Source organism: Alosa pseudoharengus, unplaced genomic scaffold (genome assembly GCF_046254945.1).
Source record: "Alosa pseudoharengus isolate Yale_2024_CS ecotype anadromous, Long Island Sound unplaced genomic scaffold, YU_APseudo_1.1 YU_APseudo_1.1_scf_22, whole genome shotgun sequence".
Classification (NCBI taxonomy): domain Eukaryota; kingdom Metazoa; phylum Chordata; class Actinopteri; order Clupeiformes; family Clupeidae; genus Alosa; species Alosa pseudoharengus.
Window position 1 is genome coordinate 13,152,101 of NW_027468680.1, and position 17,549 is coordinate 13,169,649.

Consider the following 17,549-nt stretch of genomic DNA (forward strand, 5'->3'; position numbering starts at 1 on the left):
TACTCCTTCATATCAAGTGTTTAAGTCTTGGTAGTACACTCAACATAAGAGATCACTATGGGACATGGTGACCTTTTTTATCGCGTTTGTAAGAAAGAGCATTACTTTGCTCTTAGATTATGTAAAACATCTTCAGGCACCGACTTTTTAACCAATTAATGAATGATTTACCAGCGTTTTGACAATGTATTATTTTTGCACATGCTCGCTCATATAACATTCAAAATGGTAAAAAAAGAAGCACATTTGTTTCCTCAGGGTTATTAATGAGTGGTGTAGGAGGTTTGTCTTTCAATAAAGCCATTGTGCAGCAAGTTTGACTTGGCATGGGACCTCTTCCCATAGTTCCTTTCAGTGGCAGGGTGGAGGGTGTGGAACGGCTGGCCCTGTGAGGCTCTTAGTGCCGATGTCTGACCCTGACACTCCATCAGGAGCCTATCTCAGCCTCTCCGTCTCCGAATCTGGAGTCTCAATCCACAGCAGGATTCGACAGATAATTTCCCCCCATTTTCTTCTTCTTCGTCGTCGTCGTCTTCTTCTCTCTTTTTTTTTGCTCTTAGACCGACTTAGGAACATCATTGAAGGGAGAGCAGATGTACCTCTTCTAAAGAGAATCAATTATGAGGAAGGCAATTTGGGAAAGTGCTTTGGTGGAGACTGGAGAAAGAGTGCCCACAGAAAGTACTCTATGCATTATCTGACAAGTGGATCCACAGTTGAGCATAGATTTCAGTGAAAGGACATGGTTTTGTGTACCATGCAGCTCTATTAAAGGTTGTTCTTACTTGAAAAGGGACAGATTTAATCAATACACTATTTTTTGTCTACATTTTACTGTATTTCTTTCATTTCAGTATCTCGTCACATTTATGAGAGCAACGTTTTTCTTACAATTGTGTACTTATCGAGTTTGTGGCCGTTCAAGGTCCAACACAGGGACTTTATTTGGTTGTGAAAAAATCATTAACATTAATGGGAATGGAGGGGGGTGCAATGATGTTAGATCTTCTTTTGAGCAATGACATATTGACACAGCTGAACGATTTACCCCTGAAAAATAGACCACAGTTACACTTTGTGTTATTATACCGTCTGTATCTGGACAAGTGAAAATGTGAGATTTAGGCCTAAATACACTTGAGTAAGATTCTATCAGCTTGGCCAATCTCGGAAGTACAGTAGGCATGGTTTCTTATTTAATGATGGACTATCTAGACAGACAGACTATAAGAATGAAAAACAATGGAGACTGTAACATGATGGTCTATCTACCAGATTCAACATTCCTGGCAGGGAATTGGCACTGTGATGCAGTATGCATCAGTGGAAGTGATGCAGTGAGATGTCATGGTAGAGTGTGTGCCATGGAGGTAGTGCAAAAAGTAAACAGTGCAAAGATATTACCAGTGCAATACTATACAGTAATACATATACAGAGTATACAATGTAAAAATATTTTATTATATTTTAATACTTTAAGATCTTTGGAGTCACACTGCCAACAGTCACTCTGGTGTGGAGTGGAGTGGAGAATGAACGCCCCAAAACATAGGAAACAGACAACTTTATACAGTTATACAGTGTTCACCATGCAAGTTTGCCTAAGTTTACCAATAAGGAATGGGTTGAACTCAATGAATATTGGCTGCAACGAGTCTTGACACTTTGTCTTGCCATTTAATCTCCCTCTTCATGTGATACTGTCTTTTCTTGCTTTTTAGCTGACACACACACACACACAATATTTAAAGGCTACTGTACATCAGCAAAAACAAAGTTTTGTTCAAGCAATATGGCAAGAGTGAGAGTGCCGCACCCTTTACCAAAAAAGTATACTTGAAGTTAATTTTATAACCTACGGACCCAAGTGGCTTATTGCTTTTCTGAAACGGTTACCACATATGTCAAGATTTCATAAAATAAAAGCAAAGCAACGAGATATGTGATGATTTATTCATAGATTTCCAACAAGAAATATATTTCCTCTATCTGAATGGTTGCCAAGCAATGTCGAGACGCAGCTACTTTAACTTTTGTATCAAGTTATGGTAGTGCGGTAATATAGAATGAAATGTGGTCAAGGTGTATGTTTGTGCTGGATTTTACATCGAACATGATTCAGCCAAACCGGAACGATCCTTTTTAGAAATTCTCATCATGGTTGCTTAGTGATTAGTTTATCTGATATGAGCTACCCTGAAGTTGGGCATATCAACTTCCTTCCTTTGTTTACAGGGTAAGTACACATAGATAATTCAAAACGGTTTCCTTATGAATCACCTAAATGTATAAAGCTTATAAAGCAAAAATGTAAAAAAGACAAAAAAAAAACTGTTCTCATAATAGACTTAGATTCAGGATGCAGAAAGTGAAATATTCTATACCAAATATTATTTTAGTTAATCTCTCTCATAGACATCACCAAACTCTAAAATGGTGATGGTGAGTCGTGTCCTGCTCACAAGCATACAGCAGCCTCCAAACATGCAGGCTGGAGATTAAGGACTTAAGGACCCATAATGCACCACACTATTCTCCCAGGTGCTTATAGTTACTTTCTCAGGACAGACAGCCATACCTACCATGGCAATTTTAAGGCAGAACTCATGTTTTCAGGTATAGGTGCTGCACCTCCAGATGGCTTTGTTGTAATTAGGTTTTGGTATTTCATTGGGTCAGGATTCTTGGTGACGCTCATGGCCTTATTACAGGATATCCTTGTTGCCTTGTCCCCCTCGCTGTCCTCTCTCTCTCTGCCATCTGATCCTGACCCCCATCACAATCATGGAGGAAGTGATAATGGCCACAACAAGGAAGACAAGACTCGCTTCCTTTCATCTTTTTTGGAGGGAGGGGACGGGAAGAGGAAAGGTTCTAGTTGAGAGAGCAGGCTTCATGGTTCTAGTCCCTAGAGAGAGCAGGCTTCTTTATTGCAACTGTAATAGCCCAGCGCCAAGCCTCAGTACCCCTGCATCAGGGAACTGTGAACAAGACACACGAAGGGAAAAGAAAACGACACAGCAGCAGAAAAAGGGGGGGGGGGGGGTTGTTGCAATTTCCACAGCAGTGAACTATTTATAGATCTCCTCTCAATCACACACTGACTAGAGCTGGGTATTAAATTACAGGTGGATGCTTGAATGTTTTTTCCTCCCTCTCATTGCCTATTTGCATTGAGAGCTCCAGGCCCAAGGCCAGGTGATAAGGATTCTCTATACCACAGCCCTATCAGCCCCCGAGATCAGGGTATCTACTCTGATTAACATCCCCACCCCACCCACCCCAGACAGTTGCAAGGGAAAGCAGCTCCATCTCTCTCTTTTTCCATTCCGTGCCACTCCAATAAAATGAGAGTCCGGAAAAAAATGTAATATTGAAGCAGTCACTAAAGGGTAATTTATCCCGAGGTGTCTGATGGATCTGTGATAGAAAGTTAGGGATCATTGAGTAGGTTACAACATTTTCTGAAAATGTTCCTCTCAAGCAAATAGCTGTTAGGGTCATGTCAGTTAAGTGGAGGTTTTGACCTCATCCATGTATAAGACAGGACATGGTTTAGAATGACTCCCTGGATGTTTTAAAACCTAATTCAATTATGATTAAATCTTTTTTTAGTGAAATTGTTCAGCAGACAGCCAGTGTAGACATCCACTGTATTCCCTCTGTGTGCTGTATAGGCACACAAAGACATGTTATCGGTTAATGTATTCCATCCAGTTGAAATGTTTAGCTGCTGATTAGAAAACTCAAGAGAGTTTCAGAAACTCTTGTCACAGTGTTGCCTGTTTTAGGTATCGCCATCAGAGAGCAAAGACAGCTCATTTAAGAATTCTAAACCATGTCAAAAAGAACAGCACTAAGTGACATTCCAATACACATGTTCTCTGGCTTTCCTAAATGCTTCTTCATGAGCTTTTATTTTGATATAGCCATTGCATTATGTAACAAGTCATTATTAGATAGAATACAAATCAACGGTTATCTTGTGGGAGGGAAGAACAGCCACCACAACTAAAAATAACATTGGCTGCCTTGGCAGTAGAGGGGTGAAAAAAAAAAGGTTAAAACAGAGCGACTTAGATTCGATTCTGGGAAGGCAACTCTACCATGTGTAGTACAGAGGAAAACAAATGATCAAGTACAAACAAAACCATTATACCTTGGGATTCAAGGCAATGTGAGTTGAAATATATGACATAGATCACTGCATCTCTGAGCTCCACGGAGACTCTGAGTGCATTTTTTGGGGTGGGGGGGAGGAGGTGGAGCAGGAAGGGTGATGGTGAATGTATTTGAAAAGTCAATGGCGCTTCATATCCTTTCAGTCCCCAGATGTAGCTGCTCACTTCATTGCAAAGGTGCAATAAGCAGAAAATGAAGCTAAAGGAAATGGAGGGTTGGTATTGCTCCCCAGGGCTGTGCCGCTCCAGATGTCCACAGACAATACTGCAGCAGGCACCAAGTACAGAGAGCCTGTTGGGACCCAGGGCATGAGGCAGTGCATGTTTGGGGCGTCTGATTGGAAAATGTAATGATGCCCCAATCAAACATTATTCATCTGGTGCCTGATATATTCAGTTCAGTCCTGGGAGATGGAACATTGTGTGTGTGTGTGTTTGTGTGTTGGGGAGTGGGGGTGCACTGTAGATGAAAAGTGCCCATCCTTGGTCATGTTTGTAACTAGTCAATATATAAGCCGATATATAAATAAAAATGACCGCTACTTAAGAGTAACAGTGCTCTCGACCATGCTTAACATTTTCTCTTTCCTAAGAGAAAAGCAAAAATAAGAAAGCATTGGTGAATCCCAGAAATAGATGGGTACTAACAAAACAAGAGCAAATCAAATACCTGGATAAAAAGAACAGAAAATCTATTCATATCTCGTTTCTTGCATAAGGCCCATTGTCTCTGTCATTGTTCATGCTGATGACGACTGCAATGCTCATGTGGTGAATGATGTTGCCACTGTTGTTAAAACCAAATGTGTTTGTAAAAATTGTAAGAGGACCCTGCTGTCAAAGAGTTTATATTTTTAGTACCAATAGCCATTCTACCTTCTCCATTTCCTATCAATGTTCACCATCCAATGCAAATGGTATAGAATTGGAAAAGATCATTGAATTGTTGCCACTACTCACTGCTCAGGTTCTAGTTTGTGCAACGATTCTGTAAAAAACTACACCATTTTTTCCCCAGTTCTTTGTTTAGTAATTATGACTGCCGCGCAGCGAAGCGGCGGTCATATAGGTTTAGTCAGATTTTTTTTTCTTCTTTTTTTTTTTCGCATGCCCAAATTTCCGTCAAGGATTCCCGGGACACTGAAAGACCGGGGTACACGAAACTTGGATAGCATGGAACCATCATTTTTCGTTTTGATCTGTAGCCCCCCCGCTGGACTGGACCCCCCAAAAGGAGGGTAGGGCAGACACAGTTTTCTGTGAATATCTCGAGTACCGTAGGGTTTAGGAGGACCATTTTTTTTGTATGTTGATCTCAAGGGGCCATGTCAACCCATTCCATAACCACTCATTTCATGTATAGCGCCACCTAGTTAAACACAAAAAAGTAAAAATGAGGTGTTGTAATCGCAGGTATCTGTGACCTAACATAGTCAAAACTGCACGAAATTGGAAGTGTAGGATCATTATGACACCCTCTGTATGCACGCCAAGTTTTGTGGAATTCCGTTCATGGGGGGCCACACAATAAATTAATTTATGTTACTATACACCAACTGGCCTGTAGGTGGCCGGAGACAGTTTTCTGTGAATATCTCGAGAACCGTAGGGCCTAGGAGGTCCACCTTTTTTATGTATGTTGGTCTTAAGGGGGCATGTCAACCCATCCCATGACCACTTATTTCATGTATAGCGCCACCTAGTTAAAAATTAAAAAGCAAAAAATTAGGTGTTTTCATCACAATATCTCTGGCTGACAAGGTCAAAACTGCACGCTTGTGTGTAGGATCATTATGACACCCTCCGAATGCATGCCAAGTTTTGTGTACTTTCGTTCATGGGGGGCCTTACAATAAAATAATGTATGTGTACATTTAGTGGCGTACACCAACAAGGATTCCTGGGACACTGAAAGACCAGGGTACACAAAACTTGGTGGGCATGTAACCCCACATGGATAACATGGAACCGACAGAATACACACAAACAGATACACACACACACACATACATTCACAGTAATCATATGTATGACACATACTCACACAGTAGACATATGTACGCTTGCATGCACAGGCACATACGCAGGCACACACACAAGCACGCACACACACACACACACACACACACACACACACACACACACACACACACACCCACACACATAACATAAACATGTACATGCACACATGCACACAATTCAAGAATTTCTCAGAATTATGAACAGGCAAGATTAATTTTACATGTGAAATCTATGAACTAATCATGTTTTGGTACTTGTTGTCTAGCAGATACCAGTGAGAATTGAGTGTGGATAATGCAATTTAGTGAGACAGTTAGAATCATATAGGCCTTTCAGCGTGATTTATTTTTGTGGAAAAAATGTGCTGGACTGGGCGGCGGTCATATTTTGTACCCCTCTGCGGTACATCTAGTTCTAATTGAAACAAGCATCATCAGTAAAGGAAGATGCCCTTGTGATAACCCCTTCCTCGGTGAAAGGAAACCCACACTGGCAGCCCTGTTGATCACTGCCGTTTGGTGGGAAACCAAGCCAAGCCATTCGGGGCCAGGGTTGTGGAGATTTACGATGCTGCCGCCTGATGTCCTCTCTGTCCGGCCAAGAGGACAAGTGGAGGCTGTTGAGTGTGCCGGGCCTTTGTGTGTAGCCACCTAATTATCTACACAAGCAATTTAGCATCGCATCTAGTGTGCTATGAGAGGGGGTCTCAGAAAAACGCTTCCCATCTGTTGTATTTCATCAAAGCAACAATGATATGGAAATAGTAGACCCAGTTTTGTCATTTGGATTAAATAGTGTTGTACTAGAGATTCCATTTCTTGTGTGTTTTCTTCTCATTCCTGCAACACTTGCATCTCTGAGATGAAAGAATAAGACATAATTGAATTTATAAATTAGGTTCTTTCTAATAACAGTGTTGTTACTAGATATGCAGAAATGTCACCAATCCCCAAGTCCTCGAGTGCTTTTCGGCAACCATGCATTTTTATCTTGTGTGTGCAGCTCGTGAAAACTAATTACTTCCTCCTGGATTAAACAGTCTTCCCTATTTGAAAGAAAGAAAAAAAACAAGAAAGTGTATGGGAGAGGGAGAAAAAAAGAGAGAGAGAGAGAGAGAGAGAGGCAAGTGCATGGACCGGCGAGGAGTCGAAACGTTTTTAATGGAGTTCACCTGGGTTCAGGGCACTGCTGGGAAAAGACCGAAGAGCCTCTGATAACAACGCACCCGTCATCCATCACCACCCGACAAAACACGCCGTGGACAAGCGGTCTGCGTGCCAGAAAGAGACAGTAACAGAAGACACTGAAAACAACACCAAGAAGACAAGCTGTGGACAAGCCAGACACGTATTAACATCATCTCATGCAGTGCAGCCAGTGTCATACAAGCACAATCTTGTAAGCTTTCAGTTTGTTAATATTTCACACACTCACAACAAACACACTCTATTTGGTACCCATGAGAGCTCATTCAACTCATAAAAGACCTGCGGCTAAAAGTTGGTACTTCCCAACAACATGAAACATTAACCTTAGATGGCTAAAATATGTATAAGCATCATATAGTAAAGGTTTTGTTAAAGAAGTGAAGAAGGAAATGACTGCAATGAATGTGGATCACTGTGGACATACTGTACGTACACTCAAAACGAATGTGTTGAAAACAACACAACTTGCGTTTTTAACACATCTCTGTGTCCAGGTAGGGACAACACGTTTGTTTTAAGAGTGTATGTATTACAAATGATCTGTGAGCCATTTGACAACTAATGGATTTGTCAAGTGCTTATTCCTATTAATGTTTTGACATATTTTCATGCAGGGCCCAGGGCATGACATGAAGACTTGTGTCAGTCACCTACCTACATTCATCAGTGTCGCAGTGAACTTAAACCAGAGGAGAAATACAGAATATTGGCTTTGCAGGTCGATAGGTTAGGTTATGTTATTATCCCCAACATTTGCAGGTCGATAGGTTAGGTTATGTTATTATCCCCAACATACTTACAGCACACTCCCCCCCCCCCCAATACACAGCACATTGTCTCATTAAGGGAGCTTCTCCAACACACATATTGCACACTGCCCTCTCCCCACATACACAGCACACTATCCCATCTCCCCTGTCATCCCCCCAACACACACACCAAGACCCCTGGCAGTTGGGTTAGCCCCTTGAGCCGTGGATCTGCCCAAGGTTTCTTCCTTGGTAAGGGAGTTTTTCCTTGCCCCTGTTACTCTTGGGTGCTCCTTGTTGGTGCCCCCCCCCCAAATCCCAATCCTCCCCCACCTTTCTTATGCAGCCCTTGTCACTTAATCTACTAAACCCCTCTTCTACTGCACTTTTTACCCCCCCCCCCCCCCCCCATTAATGCACAAATAGGCTGACACCAGACATAATTTCACTGCATTTCTTACTTCCAGTAACTATATGCATGTGACAATAAACTTCCTTGTATCCTTGTATCCTTGTATCCTTATGTGCAGATCTAATGGCACACACACTGAGAAGACAGACAGGCTCCGTCAATCAATAGAGTGCCATGGAAACTCATCAGTGTAGCTGAGGCTGTGTGTTTGGCAGTGGCACCACACAGGTTGCCTGAGCTCTCCTGGTGCACGTCTCCTGCTGGGAGTCTTAGCTGTGTCTTCAAACCTCATAAGGCTACAGTGAATTTGCCCCTTATGTCCCACTTTCTTAAAGGTGCCATGTGTAATGTCCGCCAAAAAATCAATTCATACTCCACATTCCATAAAAGATGGGGGCAGTATACCTCCAGAAAGTGAGTTGGTCTACCCTAGAGTAACAACCGAGACACATGTATTGCAGTTTGGCTGGCTGTTATGTTGCCCGCATACCGCCTCCCATGGCCGAAACTGGTATTATGACACCTGTCGGGCTGTGGCTAGTAATTTAGCATGCTAATTCAGGTTGATATCTCTTCAGCACTATACCTTGTCATTTTTTTAATGACATCATCACCCTTATTTCTTCTCATTCTTATGATGCGTGTAGCTCATTTTTTGGATTTTTTTACCTCAATTCTTACACATGGCACCTTTTAACTTCTCAATTAGGATCTTTATTCTGTTTCTCATCTCTCAATAGCACCTGGTCGAGAGGTTACATGGCCTTGAGACTGGCTACCTCTCTTATGCACTTTCAGCCTGCGGAGAGGTGATGAACCTATTTACTCGTTTGCCTGAATGGAATCAAGCGAGAGCTGGACAGAGTCCTTTTTCTGTGTTATCTGCCAGAGTGCTGATTGCAGTGTGATGTGCTCTGTGTTGATTGGTCGAGGATGAGGCTGCAGGGAATCTAGGAAATGGAGATCTCTATGGAGTTTGTAGTCTTTCTGTTATGATACTCTGTACAGGAGAAATTGAGACAGATAGAAGGTAAAATGTCCATCTTGTAATTTTTGATAAAAGCAGGCCTCCATACTTTCCCACAAATATCCTGAGGGAAAAAAGTCCTGGTGAAGCCATTGCAGTAATAGCTTTGCTTTTGTAAGAAAGTCGTTACTGAGCTGGAGGAGGTGAAACCATGCGGAGACTTTTGGGTGTGAAATATATTAGATTTTTTGCAATCTATCAAATCGACTGAATAATTAATTAGCCTATGAAATCTTAAAATAATTTGTGAGTGAGAACACACTGCAGAATAATACTGTTAGCCACTAATTTAGATCCTAAAAAATACTAAAAAAAAAACAATAATGTTTTAGAAATGATACATGATTAAAAATACTTTAATATATTAAAAAACTCATGTTCCCCATCACCCTTTCCATGTTGTTTGATAAATGAATATTATATACAAAATGGGTGAGGCAGGCATGCTTCTCATTTAAGTTGGCCTAACAGCCTGATGATGTTTCTGATAGGAGACTAAAACAATAGGGCCCTAAACTTACCTACGCTTGGAAACTTCCTCCAACACCCATTGTACTTAACTGCCAAGTACTATGTTACCCTAATGCACTGTACTGTACTGTACTGTAAGGTTACCAAGATGAGTACTGTCGGTACTAAAATAATCGGTTCTACCTAGCCTTCAGACTAGCCCATGGACTATGATATGGCTAAATGGACTATATATTTTTGATAATTTTTCTCCTTTTTTGATATTTTTTCTTCTATTTGTTTTATCTGTGAAGCGACCTTGGGTGTCCTGAAAGGCGTTTTAAATAAAATGTATTATTATTATTATTATTATTATTAGCTAGCTTGAGTTGCTGCAGCCAACAGCTAGAGCTGCCAGACAGCTACAGCGCTACATTCTGGGGGCATGAACATGGGGGTTCATGAACATGCTCCCAGAGTGTAGTAGTGTAGCTACATGATACAAGATCTCAGTTGACGGTTTGACAGTCACAACAAATGATGTAGGGTACTGTATGTGTTACACTTATTTACAGTGAGCTGTTCAGTCTACCAGTGCATTTCTCCACTTGTTTTAAAGCATTATTGAGTGATATTTGTCTTTCCCCACACAAAAAAGTGGGATTACTCGGCAATGACACAACAGGAGGTTCCTTTCCGGTTAACCCAGTCCATCAGTCCACAGACCAGTGATCCCTCAACTCTCCACCTGCTGATGTGCCTCATGTTTGTTGACGTTTGTTCATAGGGGAAATTTCCATCGATCTGAATGCTTGAACAAGGTTTTGCTGGCACAGAGACATGAGGAGCATGCTCAAGTGAGGTGTGTGTGCGTGCGTGTGTGCGCGTACGTGCATGCGTGCATGCGTGCACCCATGTGTGAGGTAAATCAGTGGATGATATATTGCATATCATCAGATCCACACAGAGGCAAGGAAGAGGCCACGTTTCCTCTGCTTCCAATTTATCATTCTTCTTTAATAAATTGTTTCAGCTGCTCTTTTACATACCATGCATAAACCATGTCTTGACAGACATTTCATTAGTCATGTGCTGTCAGAGTAATGATCTACACTGCCATTACACTTTGTAGTCCCACTTCAAGTGGTCCTTGGTACAGTCACTCCGTATACTTGTCAGGTAGTACATATGGTTACCAGTCCCTAACCTCAGGCTTAGCTTATATGTCTTATCTAAGTGTAATGAACTAGTTAATAAAATAACCATCAACAATGAATAAATCAATAATTCAGTGTGTTGTATTAAAGTCTACCCAGGATCCAGCACATCTGGTGGTTTGCACTGCATGCACTGTAAAAGTCATGATCATAACTTCAAAAACACTATTACAGGACATGTCTGCCCGCTGCAGAGCTCATTTCTCCATGATGACCCTAGAGTCCGCTCCACAACTGGCAGCGACATTTCAGACATTTCATTAGAGACATTTCAACTGAGTTATTCTCAGAAACCTTCCCTTTCCTTGCCTCCACCTACTCCATGCTCTCATAGGTGTATTCAGTATCGCCGTTCTGCAAAAGGAAATAAATATTATGCAAATACGCGTAGCCTATGCCCATCATATGTTCCTACCCCCTCACCGTGAGATCTGGCTTATTCCTTTCTTGTGGAATTTGATGTGTTGTGGGTTAACTCACAGTGATATCCGGTTCTTCCCCACGCCCCATATTTGTATGCTCCCTTCAGGGTCATTATGAGCTCGATGTGCTAGATGGCATTAGTCCATTAACCTGTGGCTATATTTGGACTGCGCTTCAGGAGCAACTGACAGTCATGGGTTTCCATCTAATGGAAATGTCACAGTGGCCCTGAAGACTAGTCCACATTCAATATAACTGATGCCACTTTATTAATATTATTATTATTATTATTATTATTATTATTATTATTGGTACATTAACAGGGTATGTGACATTGCCAGTAGACATTACGCTTACCAATCATTGCCGCTGTCTGATATAAATGTGTTTCATGTACCAAAGAAAACTGGGTTACACTTTACTTGACAGTATCGACATAAGAGTGACATGACACTGTCATGAACGTGTCATAAACAAGTCATAAACGTTTATGACATAACGCCGCTGTTATTAAGTGACATTCGGTTTTTGTCATAACAAGTTAGGGTTAGGTTTAGGGTTAGGGTTAAGTTTAGGCGTTTCTTCATAGGGGACATTTCCATCGATCTGAATGCTTGAACAAGGTTTTGCTGGCAGAGACATGAGGCATAGTCTGAGGCTGAGTGTGCTCAATTGATGTGTGTGTGTGTATGCGCGCGCATGTGTGAGGTAAAGAGTGGGATGATATATTGCATGCAATCAGAGCTATGTCTTAAACAGAGGCAAAGAAGGACACCAATTTATCATTCTTCATTTGAACCCCCCTGACAGCAATGGTTATAGCAGGAAACACTGATCTTACATCACTTATTGCTGATGACAAAGTTTCAGCTCTATCTAAAGAGAAAGGATTTGAGGTCTTTCACAGATTTCTTTTTGACTCTTCAGAGATTTATTACACTTCCCCTCATTGCCTCTGACTAATTGAAAACTCATTTATTTCTCTCTTGCTCTCTGTCTCTTCACACGCGCAGACACACACACTTTGTGAGTAAATTGTTTCAGCTGCTCTTTTACATACCGTACCGTGCATAAACCATGTCTGGAGAAAGATAATTTTCAGACTCTGATCAAATCCTCCGTTATGTACACAGACACAGTATAAAGACCGACATGTGTTGTCATACTTGTGATTGAACGCTCAAGGACAGAATTGCTTGTCATAGGGAATCATGTAATGGAGGTTTTTCGGTTATACTTTACTTGACAGTATCGACATAAGAGTGACATGACACTGTCATGAACATGTCATAAACAAGTCATAAACGTTTATGACATAACGCTTCTGTTATTAAGTGACATTTGTTTTTGTCATAACAAGTTAGGGTTAGGATTAGGGTTAGAGTTAGGATTAGGGTTAGAGGTTAGGAGTAGGGTTTGGGTTAGGGTTCATGTGTCATGACAGTATCATGTATTCATGTATTCATGACCATAGATATATATATATATATATAAATATATATATATACACATCTATGTTCATGACTCTTATGTTGATACTGTCAAGTAAAGTGTTACCGGTTTTTCTTTACATGGCTGCACCTTCTCACACTCACAACAATGCGCAAATAATAATAATAATAATAATAATAATACCTTCGACTTATATAGCGCCTTTCATGGTACCCAAGGTCGCTTTACAACACATGGATGGGGGGACCTCACTAGTAACCACCACCAATGTGTAGCACCCACCTGGGTGATGCACGGCAGCCATTATGCGCCAGAACGCTCACCACACACTAGCTTGAGGTGGAGAGTGAGGGAGTGAATGAGCCAATTACAGTGGGGGATGATTAGGGGGCCAGATTGAAAGAGCCAGGTTGGGAATTTAGCCAGGACACCGGGGAACCCCGTACTCTTTACGATAAGTGCCATGGAATCTTTAATGACTACAGTGAGTCAGGACCTCGGTTTAACGTCTCATCCGAAGGACGGCATCTCCTACAGTGCAGTGCCCCCGTCACAGCACTGAGGCATTGGGATCGATCTTTTTTGGCCAGAGGGAAGAGTGCCACCTACTGGCCACCCACCAACACCACTTCCAGCAGCAACCTAGATTTCCAAGGAGGTCTCCCATCCAAGTACTAACCAGGCCCACACCTGCTTAGCTTCAGTAATTCAGCTAAGACAAGGTATCCATTGGTCTGGCTGCTGACGATGTCCCAACATGTCCCAACATGAGGACCTTAAAGGAAAATTCTGGTAGCACTTTGAGTCCCTTTTCTGGTTTGTTTTGGATGAACTAGAGTGGTGGACACCGAAATTTTGACGATTGGTCCTGTCTCGACTTTTCTGACTCGTTTTGAATCGCCTTTGACTAGTCAGAGTGGCTGCCTACAGGCATGCTTAAACATGTCCTAAAACAACCCTTAAAGCGATGGTTCGGAGTAATTTCACCCTAGGGTCCTTTGCACCATGACCCCGAGCCAAACACCCTCCCAGAACCTGTTTTCCCTTGGTCGAACCCTGGTCGAGTAGCGCTGTCAGAAACTAATGACTTTCTGCAGGCGTAATGGAACCAACTTTTATCTTGTAAATTACCCCACTAAGAATGCCCTGAATGGTACGAAACTTCTACAGTAGTACAACTATGTTCTTTACTCATAAAACGAGGCATTGAAAAGTTTGTAAGTACACCAGGAGTTTATTTAAATAACTTGCCTGATGGATGCTACTATCTGCTACTATACCGCTGCGTCAACGTTACTTCCGTGATTTGGGAAAAGCCCGTAAAAGTCCTGGCAGGAAGCGATTACATCAACGTTTTTTGGTATATCCACTTTTTAATTATTTTTTTGTGTGTTTACAACTTAGTGTTAACTAATAATTGTTGCTGGTACTACAAACAAAATATTAGTGCATTCCTGGATCTACATCCTTATGCCCCATGCTTCCTGCCAGGACTTTTAAGGGGTTTTCCCAAATCACGGAAGTAACGTCGAGTTGGTTCCATCACGCCTGTGTTGGGGGTCCAGAGGGGAAATGTTTTGTGTGTTTCTGTGGTAACATTTTAATTCCTATGATTAATATTGTCAATTAAAAGTTTGTATGTTTTAGTATTTGCACACTCATGACAAAGCACACATTGCACATATTCAGTCTGCTGTCAGGGAAAATGTCTTGGAGAGTATCTCCAGGCCTGTAGATGGCACCCTGGGAGGGAGGGACGGGGATGGGGGCAGGTACCATATAGCTGGCAGAGAAGAAGGAAGTTTGAATGCCAGTGTGCAACACCTGAACCTTGCCTTGTCCGTTCTCTTTGTGTTTTAAGGTATGTGTCATTTTATTCTTAATGTTGCCATCTAAGGTTATTTTGTAGAAATTGCTGGTTAATGTGTTGAATGATCCTGGTACTATTCTTATTAAATTGAAGTAAATGTTGATTTAAGCAAATGTGTGTTTGCCACCATTAACCATGTGGCCATGGCTTTTTAGTGAGGTTACAAAGGAATGAATTGGTTGCTGGATGTTGTGTTTATTCTTACCACATGTATATTCTTATGGAAGATGTTAATGCTGTAAATGTGTGTGTTAATCGATTTAATGTTGAATGTGTTTGAACATTGTTAAACATGTTTGAATATTGAAGTATTTATTGTTAATGTTGAGTGTGTCTGAACATTGTTGGACATGTTTGAATATTTAAGTATTGATGCTTAAAGTATTTTAACTAATAAATGGAATGCCAGTGTGCAACACCTGAACCTTGCCTTGTCCGTTCTCTTTGTGTTTTAAGCTCAAGCAAGAGAACGTGGATGTGCCGTGCCCCAAGCTCCCCTAGACTTGGAGGCCGGTAATATTTGGGGGCTCGTCCGGGACGTGTGAAGTGTCATTGGACTGAGAGATCCTCTTGCCTGAGACGGCGACCATCTTGGGAAGGTCATCCAAACAACAGGAAGGTGTGATCTACAGAAAATGACATCGTCGGAACCACGTCAAGTGCTTCTGTGGGAAATCCACAAAAAGCTCCCTCTGCTAAGCGCTTCCCAGTTGTACCAGTTAGCAGAAACCTTGGAGGAAAAGGGTGACTCATCACAACTGTCTGAAATGTCTGAACCTCAGCTCTACTATTTTATCTCGGATTACCTGAAAAGCGACAAGCTGTTGAGTCTGGAAGACGCAGGTATGTCCCACCTGCTCTTGTTCCAAGATAAAGTCAATGAATTGATTGCCAGCGCAGAGCCACCTGGGCCACAGGAACGCTTGAGTAAGGCCACTGGAAGAACTTCAGCAACACCAGAGACTTCAGCAAACATTACATCAGCCCAGGGGGACAATGCGGTACATGCCACTTTAACTGCTCCACATACAGACGTTGGGGTTTGTGGGGAGCTAAATAGGTCAAATGCTCAGTTCAATATGCCAGACCAATGGGTGAAATTTACTGATGTTGCAGCTTTTTTGCCTCGCAGGGAATTTAAAATTCAGGGGGGGCAAATATCTGACACAGGCTCTGAAATTTCATATGTTCACATTTGCAAGCAGATTGACGAAGGTATTTGTGATGGTTTTACTGAGTCTGAGGTCATGAGGGCTGTTGTGAGGGTGACAAAGGGGGGGACATTTAAAGATTTACTCACTAATAAGGATGACATGACAATAACTGAATTAAAAAGGTTCCTGAGATCTCATATTAGGGATAAAAGTTGTTCTGAGTTGTTTCAAGAATTGAGTAATGCAAAGCAACAAGACAAAGAATCACCTCAACAGTTCCTTTATAGAATAATGGCTTTAAGACAACGGGTGTTACTTGCGTCACAACAAAATGATGCTGAATTTCATTATGACAGGAGGTTAGTGCAAGGGGTTTTTCTTCATACGCTCTATCAGGGATTAACCGACAGATGTAGTAACATCCGGCAAGATTTAAAACCCTTTGTATCAGACCCCCAAGTAACCGATGATGTTCTTTTAGAACAATTAACCAAGTCAGCCTGTATTGAAGCAGAGAGGGCAAAGCGACTTTCTGTTATAAAATCCAGGCCAGTCACAGTAAATGCCACTCAGCAGTCAGAGGGTGAACAGAGTAATCAGCCAAACTCGCAAGCATTAATGGACAGTGAAATACAAGCTAACCGCATGGCTATTATGCAGTTGACAGCTCAAGTATCAGCCCTAACTAAGAACATGGAGATGGTGTCTAAACCAGGAACATCAGAACCCTTATCTACAGGTACCCAATCTCAGTGGAAGTTCACAAAGGGAAAATGCAGAGAGTGTACTCGACAAAAACTGGATAAATGCTTCCACTGTTTTCGCTGTGGCCAAGGTGGACATCGAGCAGTAGGCTGCCTAAATAGACCGAAGTCGGGAAACGGGGGGAGGTCACAGGAGCGGGACGACCAGTGACCAACACAAGCCTGAAGTCCCCCGTGTACATCCAATCAGCTAGTACTGTGACTCCAAGTCTCATTGATGCCAAAATAAACCCACCCAATGTGAAAAAAACAGCTCAATTGATTGGTGGCAAATGCCTCATTTCATGTGTAGTTAATGGGGTTGAGACCCAGATGCTATTAGACACAGGGGCACAAGTCAGTGTGATTGGAAAAGATTGGGTCAAAAGGAATCTACCTGCAGTAGATATTCAGCCGCTTCACCGTCTAGTTACCGAACCTCTGTATGTGATTGCAGCTAATGGCTCGAATATTCCTTTTGAGGGATGGATTGATGTGCACCTGGACATTTTAAGCCTGAGTCAAGGACAGATAGCCATTCAAGTTCCTTTTTTAGTCTCCCAAAGTTGTTTGGACAACCCCCTGCTGGGTGCGAATGTCATCACTGAGTTGATTCGGGAAAATTGTGAAACGACTGGCAC